Here is a 24,032-nt window from a genome sequence, read left to right as displayed (position 1 = left end):
GTTTATTTTGTGCCTGACTCGTGCTGCGCTGTGTGTGAAGCCGGCCCTCAGCCTGCTCTCCCCGGGGCAGGACAGCAATTTCTCTTCCTTGGGAGCCGCGGTAAGGAGTCAGTGCCGCTCTCTGCCGTAGCCAGCCCGGCACCGGCCCTCAGGCTGGCTACGGGGCAGCCCGGTGCTGCTGGGCACCACGTGCCTCCTGGCACACGGAGACTCCGTTCGGCTACAGCTCGTCCCCTTGGCACAGGCCAGGACATGGCATCCACCGTGACCAGGGAAATCGGGAAAGTCTAATAACAAAAGCAGACAAGGGGTGCGAACGTGTTTGGAAAGCCGGCATCAGAGTTTGGGATGCCAGTTTGTGTAGACTAGAAACTACAATTTCAAAAATTATCTGGGACTAGTTACAGTCCTCATTTGGGAGGACTTATTTATACATTTCCTTTTGTCAGACAAGCCAACTTGAGCCCTTGGGTGTGTCAACTTATTTTTATCTTTTTGTGGGATTTCCCCAGTTGGAGGGGAGCTTCCACTCAAGTCAGTGCAAGTGTTGCTGGTAGTATTGGGCTCAGCCCCTAAGCTGGATGTTTATGCCTTTTAAAATGCCCCCCTCATCACCATGTCAACCCTTCCCATCCTTAAAGTTATCTGGGCGAAAGAAATGTCTGGTGTCATTCACCTCGCATGGTGTGTGATGGGCAGAGGTCAACTTCTGCCTTTTTGAAGGGATCTGTTGCCGGACTATCTGACTCGCTCTGACTCTACACCCAAAGCCATGGAACGTGGAGAGCAGCAACCGCTGACTTCCCTGGAATGGGTTTTGCTGCGAGCTGCGGTACGTGGGTACTCGCAGGTTCTCTTCTCCTACTGAGCACCATGAGAACGTTGGACTGACTTGAAACAAAGTCATTAAATCATAAAACCAGACTGAAAGCAACATATATTTCTCTTTAGTATGTCCACCAACTTTTTTGGGGGGAGACAATCTTGACTTTTCACGCCTGATGTAAAAGGTGGGATAATAGCAGAGTACCCACGTGGGCTCAGCACCTACGCAGGAGCACAGAGTGGTCCGGGAACCAGCCGTGCAGCCTGGTGATGTGTTCTGCAAAGCCTCATAAACCAGTGACTAAAGCGGAAAGGACTCCAAGGCCCGGCTCCTGGGACATCAGAGGTGTGGCATTACAGTAGCTTGGAAAACATTCTGACTTTAAAACAAGTAACACCTATAATTATGGAGGCGTCATCACCTTCATCATTTTTTTTTGAGCTAACAAGCTGTAGTTGTAGCCTGTGTACAGCCTTGCCAAAATCTGCCACGCAGTTGCTCTTGGGATGGTTCTGCTGGTGGTGGGAATATCAAGCATCTTTCTCCAGGCACTTGTAAAACAATACAGCAGTAAACAATTCAAGTACAATTAGCAGCTACATTGGCGGAGGGGGAGGGAGAAGTCCCACCGCTGGTATTGTCTATGGAATTAATCATGTTTTACAGAGTTGATGTACTGGTTTAGATTTGCAAAGTTAAAAACAGGAGACAAAGAAGTTTCCAATAAACAACGTTTATTCCAGGATGAAATGTAAAACAAATATTTTTTAGAAAAACTAAGGGTGGGGAGTGTTTAAAAAAATATGCTTTTTTAGTAAGTTCATCTTGCTTTTCTTCCTACTGAAGGAACAGATGAACCAAAAAAAGTATAAAAATCTAAATGACTGAAGCTCGAGATGACGGTAAGTATTTGGCTTTTAGAGCCGGTGGTCCCTCCCGGGCACACAAATCCCGGTGTTATCTGCGCTTCCCGGGCTGGGAGGGACCGGCTTGCAAGAGTAACCGGTTCCCGGTGCTTTTTTCGCCCTTCCAGCAGCGCGGCGGGGCGACCGAAGCGCTCCGCTCCCGGGCTGGCAGAGATCGCTCTGAAAGTACGGCGCAAACATCATCTTCGCAAATATTTATTTGCAGCGATTTTCCCCCTCTTAATTATTTAAAATATAATGAATTAGGCATAAGTACCTTGCCATTACTGTAATTTAAGGTGTTAATTGCCGCCGGAGCGGCTCCCCGCCGCCGATGGAGCGCTTCTGCCGGGAGGTGTCGCCGCGCTCCCGGCCCTGCGCGCCGGAGCCGCCGGGGCGGGCGGGGGACGGGCCCGCTGCGCGGCCGCGGGGCTCCGCCGAGGCGCGGTTCTCCCCGCGGGAGCGGTTGGCTGCCCGTTTATCACTTCTGGCGGTGTTTAAAAGCCAGCTCCGGCCTGCGTGTGTCAGTGCTGGGGATGCCAAACGCCACCACCAAAAAATAATTAAAAAAAAAAAAACAAACCAACCCAAAAAACAAAGAAGGGGAAGAAAATTGCGTTCTCGCAGGTCCCCGCGGTCGGAAGAAAAAGAGTTTTTCCCCGAACAAAGTCGGCCGCTCGGCAACTCCCCGGCCTGCAGCGCCGGGCGGGGAGGCCTCCATCCCCGCGGGGATGGACCGGCCCCGGCTCCTCTCGCCGCCGCAGTCCCGGGGGAGCGCAGGATGCTGCCCGCTCGGACCCACGGCCGCGCAACCTCCGCGTTGTCCGGCCGCCTCCAAGCGAGCCCCCGCGGCCGCCGGTTGCCCCTCACCCGGCCCGAGGCCGCGGTGATGTTAAACTTCCCGGGGCCGGGGGGGACCGGGCGGCCCCGGCTCTCGCCCCCGCTCGACCTCTCTCCGCCGGCCCATCCGCGGGAGCCCCAGCGGCGCGGCCCGGAGCGCGGCCGTTCCGCGGGGCCGCCCCGCGCACCCAGCCGGATGACGACCCGCGCTCAGCCCGGCCCGCGGGTCGGTCACTCCCGCTCAGCGGCCGGTGCGCGCCGCTGCGCACCCGCGCAAGTGTTTCTTAAGCAGTGTTTGCGCCAACAGCGGCGTGCGCTGCGAGGGGCAGCGCTGGCAGCGGCCCGCCTCGCCGCTCCGCGCAGGTAAGGCGGGCTCCGCGGGCATCCGCGGAAGGCCCCGCGAGGTTTCCCGCGCCCCCCAGCTACGCGGACCCGACACCCTTCGGCGTGCCGCGGAAAAGTTGCTCGGGGGGCGCTGCACTGCCCTCCGCTGAGGGGGCGGCTCCGGCCCGCCTGCCCCCGCGCTGAACTCTCCGCAGGGGCGCGCAGCGGTGCGCGCCGCGGTCCGCCGCCACTTTCACTTCCCCGCGGGGCCGCCCCGCCCCCCCCCCCCCCCGGCCGTCCTCCGCGGAGCCCCGCACCTGCGGGGCTTCCACCCCTCATCTCCCCCCCGCGCCCCCCCCCTTCCCCTGCCGCTTTTATTATTTTATTTTTTTATTATTATTATTATTTTCCCCTTGCATCGAGCCTTGTTTACCCAGCAGGTGGATGTGACGTCAGAGACTGACAACAGCAAAAAATAACAACATCTCCCTCCGCGGGGGTGTCGCGGGGGCCGCCCCCCCGGCCCGCCCGGGCGGGCGGCGGCGCGGGGCTTGCGCGGGGCGGGGAGGGGGGGGCGCGGGGCGGTGCGGGGCGGGGGCGCGGCGGGGCGGCGTGCGGGGCCCCGCGGGCGCGGCGCCGAGCGGAGGGCTCTATTGTTATTTACCGAGCGGCGGAGCACGCCGCCGCCGCCGCGCCGCCCGGGCTCGGCGTGCCGGAGGGACGGGAGGGGAGGGACGGGACGGAGAGGCAGCTCCGCGCCGCTCCGCGCCGCCGCCCGCCCGCCCCGCGCCGGGGGCCGCGCCGTGCTGGGCAGCGGCAGGCCGAGTCCTGCGGGTGAGTCCGGCCCCCCCCGACACTTTCGCCGCTCCTCCGGGGCTGTTGCACTTTCCTCCCCCCCCACCGCCGGCCCCACGTGTCCGCCTCCCCCCACCCCCCCCGCCCGCCCGCCGGAGGGGACCGGCGGTGCGCGGGTGCGGAGCCCCCTCCCCGGGCTGCGGAGCTGCTCGCACCCCCTATCCGCCCACTTTGGAAACTTCCCCCCCCCTCCCCCCCCGCCCCGCTCTGCGCGCACCCTCCGCGGAGAGCGGGATGCAGTGCCTCTTGCTCTCCCCCCTCCCTCTTTCCACCCCCCTCCCTCTGCGCTTTCCTCGTGTTTTCCGCCGGGTCCCCCCCGCGCCGCCGCGCAAGGGGCGCGCACGCTCCAACTTCAGCACTCGGGGCAAGAAGTTGCGGCGGGGCCGCGCCCCCCCCCCCCCCCCCCCCCGTACCCTCCGCGCTCCCCCCGCACCGGGCCCGGCCGCCCCTTCCCCCCCCTCCCCCGGCACCTGTTGCGGCTTTCCCCCCGCGCAGTCCCTTCCGCAGGCGCGGAGCTCGGCGCCGCGCATCCTCCCCCTCCTTGGGGCCCGCTGCGCCCATCCCCCCCACTTTTTTTTGGGGGGGGAGGCGAAGTGTTTGAATAAACATCCGCGCCTCCCCATCCCGGCGCAACTTCTGGCTGCGCGGGTGCGGACCGCGCATCCCTCACGTCCCCGTCCCCCGCGCAGAGCCGCGGTGCGGAGCCTCGGGACGGAGCGGCGTCTCGCTGCGCGCCGCGGAGCCGGGGGCGGCCGCCGGCGCCCGGTAAGTCTGGCCGCGCCGTGCCCCGCGCACCTGCCACCCCGCGCAGCTCCGCGCATCCCGCCGAGGGTGCGCGCTGCAGGCGGCGTCCGAGCGGCGTGTCCGCGCCTCTCTCCTCCCCCCGCCCCGCGTTTTTTTTTTTTTTTTTCCCTGGAAAAAAAAAAAAAGAAAAAGAAAAAAAGAAAAAAAAAAGCGCTGAAGGCCGGCTGCGCGGGCAGGGCTACGCGGGGCGCAGCGGCGGCCCCCTCCCCACCGCCCCGCAACTATTAATTATCCGGCGGCCCCGGCGCGGAGAGCATCGCCGGGCTGGCTGCGGAGCGCCGCGATTTTAGCGAGTCTTCCTTCTGCCGCTTCGCTGTAATGATTTTAATTGCGTGGTTTTTTTTGCTTTGAGTGAACTGAGCCGAGTGAGATTACGTCTTTTTTTTTTTTTTATTACTTTTTTTTTTCTCCTTCTCCTTTTTCCCCCCGATTTCCCCCAAAGGCTGGCAGCAGCAGCGCTCAGACCTCCCCGTACCCACCCGAGGTATCAGCCGCCTGCGAGCGCTCTCAGAGCCGCTTCTCTAGAGAAGCCGGAGCCCAACTTCTGTGCTCAGAAGTTTTAAGGTTTCATTTTTAGTAACCGTTCTTTGAGTGAGTAATGTATCTCTACTGCTCGTAGCGTGCTGTCTACACAATGTAGCCTGCTGATTTCTAGGGTGCTGGATGGTTATAAATATTAAAACAATTCTCTAAACTTGGTTTCCTTTCCGTATAGTTTTTCTAAACTTGCGTTTTACCTGCTTTGACCAAACGTTGATGGCACTAATGACAGCTTCTTAATTAGACAAAGTTTCAAGAATGTCGACGAAGAAACTTGCTGCTTGTGCTCTTAGTCCACGGTTTGCTTTAATGTTTCGGCGGAGGGAAAACAGGCATTCCACTCGATTTAGTATTATTTTTACAGTTTCCGTTACTGCTGAGAAGCTCCTACTTTTTGTAAGTTTGAGAGAGCCTGAAATAATTCAAGTTCTCAGAGAAGCGAGCGTAGGCAAGGAGGTACCGTGCATCTTTGCAACTAGATTTGGGAGAAGAAGGGGAAATCAGGGCTACTGGTTTCAATTTCTCCCTCTGAATCTTTTTCCCTGCACATTTTATTTGAACTATCTCACAACCATATTGAATGGAGCAGGGCACTGGGGGAGGAAGCTCTTCACTAGTTACCATTCAAAAGGTGTCGGCTAAAATCTCATTGCAAAAAGGTATTGTAGCTTTAACATCTTGCATTGGCAGCATTCTTCCCCCTTAGTCTTTGGATTAGTCATTGTATGAGAGACAGAAAAAAAAAAAAATCACTTTTTTTTTTTTTTCTGGAAAAAGTAAAGTAAACAGCCTCCAACAAGTGAACCTTGACAACCCAGATTAAGGAAGGCAGGAGAGATCAAACAAAGCTGCTGCTGGGCTGTTGTCAGGAGCTGCCTCACTGAAAGCTCTGGACTATTCGATCAGGCAGCAAGGCTATATGTTCACTTATGCAGAAATGGACCATTACAAATGCTGATCTTTGTTGTGAAACCAAAGGATAACTTTGAGAAAAATAACTACTATTTCAGACAAGGCTTTCTGTTGCTTACGATTTTGCTTGCAAAGTTAGGTTTTTGTGCATGGGCTGGGATTTGGGTTTGTTTTGGTTTTTTCCTTTTTTTTTTTTTTTTTTGAGTGATAGTGGTTTGGAGTGTGTTGTGTACACTTTCAGAGAGACTTAGGATTTGATTTTATTTATGCTGTCTACAGCTGCAGAGAAGGAGGCGTTTCAGTAGTGTAATGTTGAAAACCGTAAAAGTTCAGTGGAATTCAGCTCTTATTTCTGGATCTCTGAATTGTAAGGAAACATGGATTTATTTTCTTTTTCTTCTCTGTGTGTAAGTGCTGTGCTGATGTATAATAGAGGAGTTTGGTTGTGATTAAGCATTGTGTGTTGTATGACTGCGTTTCTAGAGTTCAGAAAACTTGTGATATCTTTCCTTCAAACGTATTACCAACCAGTCAGGATGGCACCTTATTTTTGATATGCCAAGGTTTTTGCAAAATTGTGTGTAACTTGTCTTCATGGCTATATTAGACAGATTCTGTTACTGTGTAGCTTTTTAGGGGAAATAGTAGTAAAGAGTATTGACCAATACTTGGTTTTAGTTCAATAAATGTTTAGTGTTTAAGTATTACTCAAACTGAACCAGTGGGAGTTAGGTTATTTTTGTTGCTTGACACTTTCATGTTTGTATCCAAACACTTCACTGTAAACTTTACAAATATGCCCCCTCGTTCATTTCTTTCAAGTATTCCAAAACAATGGCAATACCTATTAAAAAAAAAAAAATCTGAGGAAAAGGCTGTTACCCTAATGTATATTAATCAGGAGGAAGACCAAGTGCACATCTACTGAAGAATTAAGAAATCCAAAAGCTTTTTGCATAAATATTTCTTTAATTAGCAGTGCAGATCACACAATAAGTACTTTATACTTTTTATAAGGTAAGGTTTCATAACCATCCTGCATAACTTATAAAGCCTGTAGATTTTTATGGTATATGCTTTAATTAGACAGTAAAAAGTATGTGTGTTAAACATGCACATGTATGCTATTAAGCCATTTTGGGTAATGTGTAATGTTTTTAAACATCTATAAACATTTTCTGCTTAAATCAGTTCCACCGGTAATCCTCACGCAGCTAGTTTTTGTACTGGTAAGCGAAGGAGCAGGAAAGTTGTGCAGAGAATTATGCACTGGGCATTATCGCGCAGCATATGCTGCAATATGCTTTTTTTCTTGGAGTGGATCACCTTTTTTTAAGAGCTCAAATTTGCATTATCATCCGTGATATGATATACTGTAAACATTGGGAGCTCCAGAATTATTCCTGTTTCTCAGCATTGTAAAAAAAATTAGGAAAAAAGGCTGGTAGTAAAAAGGCAAATTTATGGAATGCAGCTTAGCATTTAGTGTTTGTACTGCTTGTGGTCATTTATGTTGAGAGATTGAACCGGATAATGTAATTCCTTTTGTGAAATATCTGTTGAGCATGTATTTGTATATCAAAGGAAATAACATATGCACACACATATGTAGGATATGTATGTAAAATACAGTTATTTCTGCAAGGCTGTCCAGTTATTTATAGGGCATAATGATACTTCTGTCGTCTTAAATTTTCTCCGAGAAGCTTTAATAAATTTAAATAGATTATATGCTGTCAGAAAATAGTATAAATTTTGTTTACGATTCACTTGCTTTAAGGTACTTATACTAAAGAAGCTCATTTAACCCCAAGACTGAGTAGCATTAAGTGGTGAGAGGAGTCTGCTGAAGAGCTGCTACTGCCCTTTGCTCTTGTGATAATCTTAAATTACTACAGTTTAATTGCAACTTCAAGGCACCGAGCTGAAATATTTTTATGCAGCTGAGGCAGGGCTGGAGAAGACGCAGTGAGATTTTCCCAGGTAGCTGGATTTCTCTTCAGAAGGGCAGCGTTTCTTCAGGCCTTTCCTGCCTTTTCGGAGCGTATCCAGCCCAGCTCCGGGTCCCTGCACAGACACTGTGCCCTGGGAGGGAGCTTTCCTGGGGGATTCCCACCTCGGTGGGAGCAGGATCGGGCCCTGCAGTACTTGGGCAGCTTGGCTGCACAAGCACCGTGTTTGCCGTTGGTATTGAAGCTTACGTGTGAATTAAATAGCACGTCGTAATTATTCCTCAAATGAGCCTTGTTCTCAAGTCGCTTCCCGGAGCTTTTCCCTGCGAGTCAGGGTGGGAAGGGGCTGGCAGCTGGAGGCAAAGAGCAGGGGGCATGGGTGGCACACCGCTCTGAAAATACAGCCCGCTGGCTGCTGGCTATTGCAGGGTCCCCGTGTCCCCAAAAGCGAGCTCAGGGGACAGCCAGCCACCCTGGCCGCGCAGGGCCCGATCCAGAGCACGCTGGCATCAACCAGGGCTTGTGCCGGTGTTGCTGCCTTGGGGTTTGGCTTTTGGTCTGTGTCACTAACTCGTATCACTGAAACTTTTCCTTTTTTTTTTTTTTTTTTCCTCCCCCTTACGTGTACTAGCATGTTTTCACACCCGGCGAGCGGTTCAGTGGAGATAGGAGCCAAAAAGCCTTTGCTAAGTGGAATTTATACACGTTGCGCGCTAGAGATCAGCAGCGTCTTTGTGACCATTCTTAGAGGTTCCTGGCACCCAAACTTTACTGAAATGCTTAGAAAGGTACGGCCGGGCTCGCAGTCCGTGACTTCATGCCGCTGAGGACACGCGTAAGTGCTCGGCCGCGCTAAAGCACAGGGGTTTTTACATTGCGAGTCTGGTTTTGCGTTGGCCAAGTCCTTGCAAAAGTGTCTCGTTGCACTAAGGAATGGAAAATCTCGTGGTTGCTCGAAGCGCTTGCTTTTGGGCTGACAGAAGCGCTGCTCGCAGCCTGCTGCTCTCACCAACTCCTGTGCCGTCGGATTCCCGCAGCTCCCGGTGCGTTGGGAATTGCCGCTACCATAGGTAACAAGGTGATGCCAGCATATATAGAGGGGAAAAAAAGTAGAAGGGAATAAATCATGCAGTCATTAGAGGAAAAACTTAATTGTGAGAACTCTGTAGTCTTTTAATTTAAAAAAAAAAAACCAAAACCAAACAACTGTATTTTGTGCTGTAGAGGAACCAGCTGTTCTATTTTTAGGAGATCAGATATTTGTTGGTTGGGATGTCTGGAGTGTTTTAACATGTGCTCTTTTTTCTTACTTCAGCATTGGAGCTACCAAGTCAGAGAAGCCGCTGGCTCAGTTCGCGTGCAGTCGTCTTTGCAAATATGCTCTAGGGTTTTGTCTTTCTATTCTCCTGGCACTGCTCTCTCCCATGCATGCAAGCGAACAGGCTGATGTATAATGGCTGTTTGTGCGTGGCAAGTATCCAGAATAATCTTGATAACTTTTTGTTCAGCGCCATCCTGAAAGCGAAGATAGTATTCTATGGAAAATGAGCAAAGAGAAGAGCATGGGCAAAATCAATTTCTCTCCAAGAAGCATCTGGTACCTGAGGAGGACTAAATAATTTTTCTCCTCTCGTTGACCCTCCCTGTCCTGTTTTTAAAACATCTCCATTTTAGTGCCTTGAAATCGTAATTAAGTTGTAGTAATTTAAGATTATTGCGAGAGTGCAAAGGGCAGTGGAAGCTCTTTAGAAGTCTCATCTCAACACTTAATGCTACTCAGTCGGGGGGTTAAATGAGTTTCCTCGATGTGAGTACTTAAAGTAACTAAATCGTAAACAAAATTTATACTATATTCTGACAACTAATAATCTATTTAAATTGCATTAAAGTATGTGTGTGAAAATTTAATTAAAGACAGAAATACTGTCAAGCCCTGTAAATATCTCGACAGATCTACTGAAATGGAACCCATATTGTAAAATATTTACATATATCCGATAGGCTACGGTGTTTCTGGCAGTGCTATTCCGCAACTAATTGCGGGCTTTTTCCCTCCCAGTTTCCTCTTCGGTTGCAATGGTCTCGGAAAGCAACACAAATAAATACCCAGAATGTTTTATTCGGATGATTCTCTGGTGTGTTGTTTACTGCTAATCGCGCTCTCTGCACAGTACTTGTCACTGTTGTGTTTTTATTAGAAGCACCTATTTCCTCAATAAGTTGGTTTCGCGCTGCCGTTAATTCAGGCTCCTTGTGCAGCGGGATAACGTCGGGTGGCATTTGCAGTGTGGCAGCGCTGGATGTGTGGTCTCTGACCCAACTTTCTTCTGGGTGTCTGTCCCAGAGCATGGTGCTGCAGGGGCTCTCATACTGTTGTGACTCTGGATTTCATGGATTTTTCAGGTAGAAAGCGCTTACGACCTTTTTTTTTTCCTAAATTTTTGACATATATATGGAAGCGTTGCCCGGTGCGCACACTCGCTGCACAGGACCCTTCTCGCTGGTGCCCCCGCAGTGCGTCTCCATTGTGGGACGTGGTCCAGGGTCCTTTCAAGACGAGGAATGTTTTGCCTTGCGTAAAAGTGGGTCTGGCTGAAACTTTGGCTGAACTTTGGTCCGTCTTAAAACCCACCCGCTGGGATTCGGGACGCGGCCAAAGGCAGGCGGTTTTGCTGGGAAGGTGCAGGATGAAGGTGCTTTCTCATCACCCGGACATGGCTCGGGGCAGACTCCTGGCTCTCCTGGGCTGGAGTGTACGTCCCTGGTGCTGCAGGGTCGCAGGAGGAGGGTGAGGATTTGGGCATGGAGAGAAGGATGGGGTGGGAGGGCAGTGCTGTGGGTGCCGGGGAGCCCTGGCCGGGTGCTGAGCACCGACAGCCTGACAGAAGGTGGCACAGTTCGGCAGGTTGGCTGGAGCCTCTAACGGCATCGTTAAGTTTTCCCCTCTTCGCCAGACATTTCCTTTCATGTTGGATCCGAGTTTTAGCTGTACTTCCCGATCAGTCTTGTCATCTTGTTGCTAACAATTAGGGTCAAGTGTCTTTCCTTGGGCTCTCCGCAGTCTTCATGTTGGTGTCCCTCCCCCAGCTCCTAGCCTAAGCTGTTTGTTCATTAATTAGTGGATCGGGCATATTAACACATCAGTAAACCGGAGTAGTCGGACTTCCCAAGGCATCTCGGGAACCCTCTCCGGTTTTATGTGACCGGACATGCACTATTGCTGATTTAGATAGCGGAGCCGGTGATGCCGAAGTGTTGTTAAGAGCGAGATAAATAGAGAGAGCCCAGCAGTAAGCAGAATGTCATGTCTCTATTAAAAAGCTTGTGATAAAGGAAGATAAAATGGTGAGGGGGGATTGCTGGTGTGTTCAGAGCAGCCGCTAAACATCTGATCACAAAAATCGATGCCGAATTCCCCTTCCTGCAAAACACTTGCCCGCAGAATTAATGTCTGAGCCTGGGTTTGATTGCAACGAGCGGTGGAGCCCTGAAAGGACTTTTGTTCTTGCCAAAAAAGGCGGCCGGGGCTTCTCAGGGATTCAGGAGCTGTCTGAGCCGGGATTCAAACATCCCTCCCCGGTTCCCTTTGAAGTGGCTGCCCCTCTTCCCCAGCGGCATGGTGGTCCCGGGATGCTGATGAAGTTGTTCCAGGCTCCTTGCTGCCTCGTACCTTGATTTTTTTTTTTTTTTTTTTTTCATTTTTTTTTTCCCTGGCGCCACGACCACCTGCGTTTCTGATGGAAAGTCAGTTCCTGTCCGGTGGTCGGTCCTTGGCTTCACAGCAGAATAACAAGGATGCGGATTTTTGTGTATTTGAGTCTTTTTCTCAGCTGGGTGCAGCGGCTGCTTTGCAGAAGTGAAAAATGTAACTGGTAATAAAGAAATGAGTGGTCGCAGCAGATGAGGGGGGAGCGGTATTAATTTTACCAGTTCTGTAATGAAACATGCAGTAAAACGTTAAATCATCACAGCCTTGTTTGTTGAAAGGATGTTAATCATTCCATTAAGAAGGATTAAGTAATTAACTGACATTTCTTTAGGAACCAGTGTCAATTTTAAAAAGCATCTTCTTAGTGTCACACAGGGAATACGAAGTCGATGCTTCACTTTCTGCTACCGGAGAGCTGGGAGATGAACGTAAGTGGGACACCTCTTCCCAAGAAACTTCTGGGAATGTGAAGGGAGCAGAAATAGCTGGTTTTTTTCTCTTTCAACTAAAATGTACCGTTCTAATAGTCTTTCGATTGCAAGGTTGTGTTTTATGACTTTTGTCAGATGGGCCCGTTGCAAGCCTGCTTTCAGGAGTAGTCAGTTTGGGATTAAGAAGTTAAAACCTTCTTGAAGTGTTCCTCTTGGTGCTCGCGTTTTTTTTTTTTGTTTTTTTTTTTTTTTTTTATAATAGCTTTTATGTTGTAATAGTAAGCTTGCTGACAGTGAGTCATGAACTCTATCTTACGTGAACCTCATGACAAATTTTTGTTAGCCGGTCAGGCAGCTCGCTCAGCTCATCCAGCCCAGTTCCCACGTTCTGTGCTTGCCCTGGAAAGAAAAATTCCATTAAAATCGGTGGTGTAAATCCTCCTTTCCTCCTGGGGCAGAAATCCCTTTAAAAGCAGTGGCAGTGGAGGGGGCCGTGGGGCATCACGGAGTGGCTCCCGGCGTTGGGCTGTTGGGAGGACGTTGAAGCCGGATTGGGCAGGGGAAGGATGCGGCCAGCGAGGCTTTTGACGTTGGCTGATGCTCAGTAAGGTCAAAAGTAGGTTTTGGAGAGGGTGCACGTGCAGATGGAGGAGCAGGTGGGCAGAGGAGAACAATGACAATATTTTTTCACTGTTTCATTTTTGAAGGATCAGATTGGAGCCCCCGGACGGTGAGCGGGGCAGGGGCTGGGGAAGCAGCTGTGTTAGCGCTTCTGCATCCTGTGCTCCCGAGCTCCTGCCTTTCTTCCAGGGCTTGATCACTTTTTTGCATTGACGGAGGACGTGGAATTTGGCATTAACCTCGTCAAATTGCTGCCGTTTCTCGTATAATGGCCCCAACTTCTAATATTGCAGTTAGTGATACTGAAACTATACCCAAACCAAAATTTTCTATGAGTGATACAAATTCTGCCCAGCAAATAGCATAATACAGTGGCACCGATTGCGTTAGTATTGATACTTTCTGCTTTCATAACTGCTCTACTTCTCACATAGGGCTCCTTCAGACGGTCTCATGCAAACGCTGTTGATCGGTGTACTGTAAACTATTCCTCCCCCTCGGGTGAATTTCATAAATAGATGTATTTCCGTGTGTAGTGTATGAGACAGCCAGATTTTGCTTCGGTTATGTGGCCTAAACCCCAAATACCTCTACTGAAGTCATGGGAGCTGAGTTAAAGAAAAATTTAAAAAAAATCAGTTTGGCTCAGAGAATAAAATCTTTGAATATTCATGCGTGTAACGTATAATAAGAATCTATCTGGATGTTTGAACAGAACATCAGAGCCTATATCTACCTTAGCAGATTTAGAGGAGAGATTTTTCTCAGTAAGTTTTGCAATAGTAATAATGTGTTAACAACTCTGGTAACTTACTTTAATCAGAGAGTTGTGTCAGGGGCCCTATCCGGTTCTGGTTGGAATTAAATGAGTGCTGGGAGAAGGAGGCTCTGAAATAACTTGTAGGAAATTGTTAGTTTTAAATGACATGCCTGTGCATCAATGTTCAGATAATGTATATGAGATTTGTAAAGCTCCCGAGTTGTACATTTGGAAACATGAAAACGTATTTTTCAGCGATAAATTACTTGATACTTCAAAAGGCTTTGAAAGAGGAACGTCAAAAGTGTGCAGCATGATGATAGTTTGTACAAGTATTTTAAAGTTGTTCTCTGGCCAACCCACCTGAGTTTTCTGAAGGCCAGTATAAGGTGGTCTTATTCAGGAAACCTTTCTAGTCCATCGTTTCAGTTACAGGATTTAACTCCGAATGGGAGAAACTCAGCTCGGTGGTTTTTAGCTGATGTCATATCGTGCACGTTTGTTCTGATTATTTTTTCTTCTTCACTGCTAGACTACAGCGCCCAAAAAATACTGTTTCATAAAAGTTGAAATGCAACACTAACTGTTAATTAAACTAAAATATCTTAAGCCTATCCAGCATACTCCTAGTATTAAACAGTTGGAGAAGACTAGGTATTTCCTATTTATTTTTCAGATTGGCTGGAATATTGTCTTTCTGGAAAAGGGTCCTCGGGTGGTTGAAGGGGAAATATTTTTTTCAACGCGTGCTTTATATTTGCCAAAGAATTCTGATTGTGCAGAAGCGTGTTGTGTGGAAATGGAAATTTATTAACTAGGATTTCTAGGGATTATAATAGATGCCATTAGATAGAGGCACGCTCATCGAGAGGTAAACTAGTAAATCTGAACAAACTGAAAAATAGTAGCTATATGAGTCTGGCTCTGTTATCAAACTTGCTGCATAAGCCAGAGTTTATGCACTGTGATAATGCTAATGACCAGCAGAGCCAATGATGCATGACTGGAGGAAATCAGTGGTATAATCGGAGAAAGTTATCAGGTTTTTGTCATTAAATATTAGTGATAAATAATACACTTCATTTTGAGTAGATAGGACGTATTTAATTCTGATGTGGAGAGTTTCAATTTAATAAGGGGCATTGCTGAGTAAAATGATAATCTTTTGTAATTTAAAGGGAAAAATAAAAATGCATTTGTTTCAGCATAATCTCCTGGCGGCCGCCCTCCGCTGCTGTTTGTCTTCGCTGGTCTCTGATAGCGGGGAATATCTTTGCAGCTATTTGAGATGGCTGTTTATAGCAGGGTGTTTTATCTAAGTTATTAGTTTGCAACACAGAACGAATTGCGTGAGACCAGAATCAAAGGGGAACTGTTCAGTATACTGGGTATCTTCTTTCCTTTTCTGTTTAAAAATGTGAATGTTGCAGCAAATCTACACTGTGTTCTCCATGCAGTGCTTCCCCTAGAAAACAGCCCGCCTGTCCAGACAGTAACAGGAGGAAAGGGACGAGGACAAAAGATACAGATAAATTAGATCTCGTTCTGCAAGTTATCTTTTAAGTCAGTGGGAGAACAAGGAAGAGAAGTATAGCTTAAACTGAAGTAAGAGGGTTATTAATAGTCTCTATAAAGGACAGTTTGCACCAGGAAGAAAAAAAAAAATCTGGTTGGCTTTTTTTAGCGAAGCAGGCTAACACCCAGTGTAAATCTGTGTCATTAACTGAAGCAGTGCGTGATTTTTAGAGCATCGCTTTTCCTCTTGTGAGCTGTTGCCTGCGGAGGCTGGTCCCCTGGGCTGCAGGCAGATGCACTGCGGTGTCTACCTTAGGGAGACTTCGCTCCCCAGCTGCCGGACCTCTGCCTGTGTCAGCCCGCGGCCTTGTTTGAGCAGATACCACCAGTTTTGCCCAACGAGTGGCTTTTTGTAACGTGGCCAGGATCTTCCCACCACCCCTCGGAGTCGTGCTTGAACGTCGAATCTCAGCTCCAGTTTCCAGAATTAGATGGCACAGTGAGTAAACACAGCGTACTTGCCAGTTCTCACATCCTCTTTTGCAGCGAGTATTGCAGCAAATCCTGCAGGTTTGACTCATCTCCGAAGTTCTTCGCTGATTCGAAGCAGATCTCATCTGACTTTTGAGAAAGAGCTGGAAATCTGGCCGTGGCTCCTGAGCGCACAGTCCTTCTCTATGCGAACACAATATGCCTGAGTCAGCCTCTGCATAAGCTTGGGCAGCCCTGAGTAACTTCAACTAAAGTTATGTGCCTATATCTAAGGGTAAAATTTGGCCTGCAGTCAGCCTTTATTGAAAGCTTTATGGAAATACTTTGTTCTAGCTATGCACAAATATTTACATTCTGGTGGGAAGATTTTTTTTCTTCCATTTCTTTGGTTGTTTCCCCCCGCCCCCCGCCCCCGCTGTATGCCATAAGCACAAGGAGGGGGTGGAAGACATTATGCGTAATGCCCTGTCAGTTAAAAAGTAATATTCAGGTTTTCAACTGGTATCTCTCTGGGTAAATTGGAAGGGGAAGGGCATACAGAGCAGAAAACTTTCCTGGGTAAATAAAAGTACAGGTACAGCCCCCGTTTTAAGAACAGCGTGTCTTAATGTTTCTGTTCATCGGCGTTGAATCACCTCTGCATGTCAACCTCTGCCTGGTGGATGCTCTCAGCAGATTGAGGAGGAGGACACATTGCTCTGCAAGTGCATGACAATGGTCCACACGTGTGCCGTGACTCAAGCGCGCTCACAACTTCATGACATGTATCAAATGAGAATTGTTTCCTTGGAAAGCCGTTATCTTTGTTTTTTTGAAGGCTGACGCTGCTTTCACAGCCTATTTGACAGCGTGCTGGGTGCTGTGTAGAATGAGGGTTTGGTTCACGTTGCAGCTCAATAGATTTAGATCTGTCCGCTTGTCCCTGGGCGCTTCCCATTGTGTCCCCTGTGCTTCAGCTGACTCCGCCTGACCAGAGACTGAGACCACGTGGGAAGCTAGACCAGCATGAAACTAATTTAACCAGGAAAAAAATGTTTTCTGCCCAGTAGAGCATCCTCATTGGACTCCCTTATCTAAAGGATAGATGGGGAGAGACTCTTCATCAGGGAGGGTGGTGATAGGATGAGGGGTAACGGTTTTAAAATGAGAGAGAGTAGATTTCGATTAGATATTGGGAAGAAATTCTTCACTTTGAGGGTGGTGAGCCCCTGGCCCAGGTTGCCCAGAGAAGCTGTGGCTGCCCCATCCCTGGAAGGGTTCAAGACCAGGCTGGACGGGGCTTGGAGCAACCTGGTCTTGTGACAGGTGTCCGTGCCCAGGGCAGGGGGGTTGGACTAGGTGATCATTAAGGTCCCTTCTAATCCAAACCATTCTATGATTCTTTGGAGGTCAAAGGAGGGACGAGGAGGTCAGGGCCACCCCTTTGATAAACCTCTGGCCTCTTGGCTGGCTTTGCTGCAGTGTGAAACTTCTGCCAGAGGCTTTGTGTCTGGACCTGCTCCTCTGCCTCTGGACAGAGGAGTTCTCCCAGCCCTGGGACTTACTGCTGATGGGACTACCACACCAAAGCTAATGCAAGTATGGGTTTTCATTTCATTGTTAATTTAACAGTGCTCCCTTAGTGCCTGTTAGTAAAGTCATTAATGTGCACACCCTGAAAAGCCCGGAATCATGTTTTCTTTGTGTTTTCTTCTTCCCTGTTAGCAGTAGATGATGAGCTGGTCCAGAGGCTGAATATTTTTGATAAAGACACTGAGAGGTACCCAAGTTACTAGCTGCTGTTGTTTTTTGTTGTTTTTATAATATTGTCTGCGCGATAAGCAAACACAGCTGCATATAAAACTCTGATAAAGCTGTGTCCGGCCTGCTAGCTAACTTGAGTTAAAGAGCAGAAGTTGATAAGGAAATGGATGGCCAGAGCTCAGCGGCGTCACGCAGGTTTACACCAAAACAGGGTCTAACCCGTAGCCTCTGTTCACTCGGTGTCGTGCAAGACGTGCGTGTTGGATATCTTGTGGTGTGACAGTGGCCGGGGAGCGTGGCCACCAGCACGAGGACAGCCATGTGCAGTGCCACTGGCTCCATCTGCAGCAGGGCCGCCTGCCAGCCCAGCTGTGGGCACCGATGGTCGTTAGCGGGGGACTCGCTCAGGCTTATATGGGGGGGTTTGGGCAAAGCTTTAAATACATTTGTGCTTTTATTGCTTCTGAAATGGCTGCAGGTGCATGTTAGCAGGAAGTGAAACTGGAGGAGCCTTGAGGGATCCTCGCTCGGGCAGTGCCAAGCAGGTACAGCCCACGAGCATTACCACCTTGCTGATAATCTGGAACAGTGTCGGCATTCACGTGTGTCACGGGGATTATGGGGATGAAGTCATGCCACAGTTTGGCAGGGACCCGATCCCTCTACCTGTCGGTGTGGCCGGGGTGTGTGCTTGGCGTTGGTCTCCAGCCTTGCGCGGGGCCACCGTCTCACTCCTGCGAGCTCGGTGTGCATGGCTGTCCCCGTGGGCCAGTGGGAATGGACAGGGAGGGTGGTTTGGAAGGGGTTAGCAGCACAGAGCAGCATTGCAGGGCCTCCCTGGCTCTCTCCATGTCTTGCTGAGTAACCAGCGTCGTCTGATGAGGTGGGATGAGTCTGGTCCGTGCCCAATGTGTTTTCCTTCAATGGATAATTTTAGGTAGACTGGAAACAGCAGGAATGTTGGTGGTGTGAGGAAGGGCTGGTGCCCACTGGACAGGGCTGGCTGCGGTGGTGTGTCTGGGGAAGAGACCCAGACCTTCACCGCCCTGGGGCCTCCCTGGTGTTGCACAAAGTCGTCTGCCTTCTTCAGCTGACGGCCCCATTAACTACCCATTTTTGCATTGTCTTGTTGAGGAATTTGAATGTGCAGTCTGTGAAGCGAGGCATCAAAGCATTAAGCCTCACTTTTAATTATTACCTTTCTTTTTGGAAAGGAGTAGCAGTCAGAATAAAATACTTTGTAGGAATAAAATACTTATTATCCACCTTTTCTTCCTCCTTGGTTTGTGCCCGACTTGAGTTGCCAGGTCTCCCCAGGGGTGCCTGACGTGCAGGTGAGCAGGGCTGCAGTCCTGAACCACTCCTGTCCTCGTCTCTTCACCAACTGCTGAGGTTTCATATTCTGCATGTGCAATTATACATAATCCTAAATATTGCTCCCCTCGTGTTAGGGTTATTCACTGTTTGTTCCTATGTGTCAACACCATATCTGATTGGAGCCTTAATTGCTCTTCACACTCCTATGTTTTTCCTTCTCTTAGACCCGTTGGAGGGTTTGTTGAAGGGAGAGCCCAAGCCAATGCCACCAGGGTATGGGCTCTCCCCCTTGCCAGGCTGCACACACAGCGCGTGCCTGGAAAAATACCCCTCCAAGTCATTATGAATTAAGCATCGCAGACAGAAGCAGAGATGAAGCTCTGTGAGAAGACCTACGACTTGATCCAAGAATTATGTGGTGTGCAAAGACGGAGAGAAAAGCAAACTTCTCATCCAAGACATGGAGGCTGTGGTGCTCCTGCACCAGCGTGCTCTGGTGCAGCCGTCCTGGGGCTGCTGAGGTCTCCACCGTCCCACCCGTGCCCCAGCCAGCACCTGTCACTGCAGTGCTGTAGCCAGGAGACCCCCTGCAGGCCCTAGTTGTGGTTGGTGAAGCTGCCTGTTGTTGTTAGGAGCTGAAGCTGGCTGTACAAGCAGTGAATTCCCAGTAACTAGCTAGCAAGAAAATATTGTGGATCTGCATGTATTCCCTGCATCTGGATATACCATGTTTGTTACCATCAAGGTAAGTGAGGTAACCCCCATTTTTCTCCAGTATGGTGAGTGAACTCAGCTTTACTCCATTTTTCAAAGCAAGCCAGCAGCGGGACCTCTGAAGGTGTAGCTGTGATGACAGTTACTGCTGCGAGACACCGCAGGGGGTCTGGGTTAGTGTGCTTTTGGTCGGTGGGCTGGAGCTCTGCTGGTGAGCAGTGCCCACCCGTGTAGTGTGCTGCATCACAATGAGAGTTAGTCCGTGGTACCCCATTGATGCACAAAGCGCTGTCTGGAGATCCTGAGCATCCAACCCTGAGCGTCCTGCCCCTCGCCCCGCTGTCCTTGTTGGGGACTCCACGTGCATCGTATGCCACTGAATATATCCGTTACATGAGTGGTAATGTGCAGGAAGAGGGTGAGATTTCAGAATGGCAGAAATTAGTCTGAGGAGGAGAAAATTACTAGGAGAAGGCAAGTACAGAAATCTTGCGTTTCACATGGCTCATTATCCAAACCCACCATGGTGGCAGAGAAAGAGGAGGAACCTCCATCGGCAGCCAGGATGTCTGATGCTAACAGTGTAGGGTACATCTTCCAGTCTGCATTGAAATAAAAAAAATAATAAATTAGGCAGTGGTTGATTGCCTCTTGGTTTTATATAAGTGTAGTATTGAGCACAAATTAAAAACAACCTTGAAACTGCACAGATTCATAAAACTGTGCAGTGGGATTTTAAAAATTACCTCCATTGGAATCCTGGAAGCATCTGTTACATAATTAATGCACTTAAAAATATATTCTATTTATGATTAATCCAGGACTGTAGTGTGTGCTAGTTAAATGTCTGGATCCCAGGGTGCAATGCGAGGAAAGAAACGCTGTTGTAATCTATTTGACGGTTATAGGAAAGGACATTTGCTACAAATAAATACATTTTCCTCAGTCTTTTTATTTGTCAGGGCCAAGCTTATGTCTGTTGTGCTGAGTTTGTTGACTGGTAAATGTTTTGAGATTTATGCTGATAATTTTGTAGATCTACTGGAAAAAATAACTCAAGAATAATTAGGGAGATTGACCATACAGTAATGTACGGCATGTGTGACAGCGTTACTGGGTTGATGATCTTGGGTATGTATATGCAATTAAAAGTGCTAAGGCTCAGTACCACAAAGCTTTTCAAACAGTCTCCGAGATACACAAGTGCTTTAGGGGATGCATGTTTCCCAAAGGATAACTTGCCAAAGTTGCTGGATGCCTTGGGTCTCCTCTCCAGAGAAGTATTTCAGGCTGAGAGCTCCTGGGTGCGAGTGGTGGAGCAGCCACAGCAGGCGCAAGTACAACTTGACAAACCTCAGCCTGCACAGGGTTTTTTTTACCAGGAAGGTTTCAGGGACTCTGTAGCCTTATTTTTTTGGAAGCTTTTGAGTTGGCATTCAGCCACCGGGTCCTGGAACGGTTTCTGGCATCGCATTTCCTCTGACAGATTTTTCTCTCTGCCCTCTGTTTCTGTTCCCTTTTTTTCCTCCCCCTTCATCTGACCACTGTCTCGTCAGGTTGGTACGGGGTCACGCCATGTAAAACCCTTTTCTTCTTCCATCTTATTTTCATTACCGTTTTATAAAAGCCTGCAAGATACAAGATTGTCCATCATCTTCTTGTGTTCTAGGGTGACGGTCCCATGTTGTGGCGGGCTGGGGGTGGCCGTGAGTCCTGTGTTCCCCTGCCCGCCTGGGGCCGGCTCAGCATCCCGGCTGCAGCAGCAGGAGCTGCACGGTGCTGTGGAAGCCTGTAAAAAGGTCCATTCCAAACGATTGTTTTTTTAAGTGAACAATTGTCATGTGTGTTGGCTCAGGAAGCGTTTTGAGGTTGAGTGCTGTAGGTCCCGTTGCACCTGGTCAATCCTGTGTCACTGCTGGATTACTAAAGGGGTTACCTGTATTGAAACCATCCCTGGCATACCTGCCTGCCCTGCTGGCGGCGGTGTGCTGAGATGTGGCACGGCATGGAGGTTGGAACCTCTACCTGTTGGGCTCTGCCCTGGCGCCGTAGACCTGCAGTAGAGACAAGATAGGGATGAGGAGGGGAAGACAGTTGTCTCTCATTTGCCTTTGATGTTTCTGTGCCCATCTGTATGGTCTTTAGGCACCGTACCCAGTATGGATGTTGGCAGCACCATTGCAGATTGCCTGTTGCAGAGAGGTGTGAGGCATACGGCAGCCTAACTCTGCCCCGGCGTCCTCCCCCTGAGGCTCCCCATTGTATTGCCAATGCTGGAAGCAAGTTACTAATGAACTCAGGTTTCCACTTACTATCGGTTGTCTTAAATTGTTTCTGCACTTGAGAGTCACTGGCGTCCCTTCGAAATGTAATGAGGGAGGAGCGAGCCTGGTTTTGTGAGAGACGGAGACACTGTAGCCTCTGTTGAGAAAACTCGTACCCGTGGACTCTGCTCTTGGCTCTTCCTCGCCATTAATCTCGATGGAAATGTTACTTCTGACTTTTCCCACTGTATAATGCGAACCCTTGTTATCTTTGCAGTATAAAAGCGTACTCAGCGTGGGTTTTTCCTTTAGTCCTGAAGAGAGATGGATGTTGAGATACGTGTGTGCCAGACTGTTTGTATTTCTAGCAAATTGGGACCGAAAAAAAATTGATTACTATTAGTAACTTAATTTTCTGCAAACTAAAGAGCCCCAAAGAGAAACCCACTTCAAAAGCTCTTTTTTGCTTCCTTTTTTTTCTTTAACAAAGGATACGTTCTAGCTGTATTTCAGTGGTCTAGGGTTTCAGCCACTTTCTTTGATACCAATTTGTGTGAAAGCAGTTGTGTTAGACAGAAGGAAATGATAAAATCTACAAATTAAGGCGAAGGATGAGAAGGGCAGTGGGTAGCATGAAATGGAGATGTGTTTGGATCTAACGGGCATTGCTGTGAGCAGATCCTGGTTCCTCTGCTCGTTACGGGCCAGGTCGGTGGTGTTTGGCAAGTTGAATGGATTGGGGTGGGTGGCTGATAAAAACGAAGGCAAAGATTTTAGGGACAAGCAGAATTTGGTGACTACAGTAGTGCAAGTTTATTTTTAGAACTCGATCGCATCTGAGTCGCTAGCATTAGAAAAACTTCTTAGCTCACATTATACTGCAAATTTCTTTATTTTTAAAGTGGAAATTTTGCAAGCTGACGTTTTGCAGCATGCGTAGTACGATTTGGCTGACAGCATTGTCTGGCAAAAGAAATAACCAAATTATTATTCAGTCATGGGTTTTTAACAGCCGCAAAGCAAGTGGATGTTAACTAAATGATGCAATTTATTCCCTTCCTGCTTATTGCCAGCTTGCCTATTACAGAGAGACTGCCAGCTTTAAATAAGTGGTACCCAGATGGTAGTCGCATGACGCCCACTTGGTTACAGAGCCTAAGCAGGGAATAACTCGGCAGCCACTACAAGCTGTGGGTCAATTGAGGGGGAATGCCTGTTGCTTCACAGTTTTGCATATGTAAATCTGTTAATGTTATGTCAGTATTGTGCGGTCTAAACACAAGCATTGCCTTTCTCTGGGGCCCAGATGAACTTGGATCGCCGCCCAGTTAATGAGGAGCCGAGTGTGGAGCGGCAGTCGGAGGCTGCCGCCGCCGTTCCCTTCCTCGGCGTGAACTCCTCGCATCCCGGATGCTCTCCGGCAGCGCGGCAAGGCCAGCCGGAGCAGTGGGGCAAACCCCCCCCCCCCCCTCTATTTTTAGCCCCGGTACGGAAGAAGGTTGGCTTGGCCCCGGCTGACGTTTTTCTTTCTGTCTGCCACACTTCTGCGCTCGCCTTCATCGGCTGCAGATGTGGCGCGCAGCCGCCGCCGAGAAGTCATGAACTGTGTCGTCTGCGCCCTTTAACAGCCAACATCTGCTGCGGCCGCCTGATGGAAGCGGCATGGAAACAATTTTGGGGAGAGCGCTGAAGTTTGGCCCTACAGATGATTGCTTTATATTAATTGCATCGAGATAGTTACCGTACAAGCCGAGTTTGAAGCCGATCACCACCACCCCCTTTTTTTTTATTATTGTTTTAAAAGCAGTAGTTAAAATTGTTTGACATGGGAATGCTTTTATTGTTGATCATTTCTGGTTCTGAAAAGTTTATTACAATGGGTGAAAACAACAACCAAAAAATACCCCATAAAAAGCTGGGGCTGTAATATGCTTAAAGGCTAAAAAAGTACCAATAGTGTTGATTTAACCAAAGAAAATGTTCCTGGAGGTATTGTAAATTTTATGTGCCAGATGAAAAGCATTAAGTGTGCTATTCTTCACGAAGGAAAAACATTCTGATTTTTAACCATTTTGTAAATTATATTAATGCCGTAACACAGCTTAAAAAGTCTTGGGCCTGTTCCAGGAGCGCTCGCCCCATGAGCAGGTCCCGGCGGGGTGCGGGTCGGGGGCCCTGCCTGGAGCAGGGTTGGGTGCAGGTACTCGGCAGGCAGAGATCTGGCTTTTTGGGCAAAGCATTCCATCGTTGCTCCCCCTTCCCCCCCCCGCCCCTTTCTTCTTTTTTTTGGAAGTTGCAAGCGAGCATTTTAAATGCATCAGGAATAAAACCGAGGGAGAAAATAAGCCGCTTTGGAATGTAGCGGAAAGCTGAGATGCTTCAGTATTTTATCTTTATTTTGCTAATTATTTGTCATGGAGATCTGAGTTGATTCCCTGAGATTTCTTATAAGCCTCTTAAGAGTAATTTTTTTGGCTAATGGTAATTTTCCTCCTCTTGATGTTCCCC

General features: G+C 48.9%; 1 protein-coding gene across 9 annotated transcripts in view; it reads left to right on the top strand.

Moving 5' to 3' along the window:
- Nucleotides 1-2,643: 2,643 nt before the first annotated feature.
- Nucleotides 2,644-24,032, top strand: part of FOXP1 (forkhead box P1) — a 391,349-nt gene continuing 369,960 nt past the window's right edge. For 2 of the 9 annotated variants that reach the window (XM_074603310.1, XM_074603308.1), the window contains exon 1: nucleotides 3,510-3,729. The gene's annotated coding sequence lies outside the window, so the exon portion shown is untranslated. Of the gene's footprint in view, nucleotides 2,935-3,509; nucleotides 3,730-4,222; nucleotides 4,516-5,855; nucleotides 6,374-24,032 lie in introns of those variants that run through there. The other 7 variants (XM_074603299.1, XM_074603303.1, XM_074603302.1 and 4 more) reach the window with 6 other exon arrangements.

The sequence above is a fragment of the Larus michahellis genome, chromosome 10 (assembly GCF_964199755.1).
Source record: "Larus michahellis chromosome 10, bLarMic1.1, whole genome shotgun sequence".
Lineage (NCBI taxonomy): Eukaryota > Metazoa > Chordata > Aves > Charadriiformes > Laridae > Larus > Larus michahellis.
Note: the sequence above shows the minus strand (reverse complement) of the source record. Positions and strands in the feature narration are given on the sequence as shown.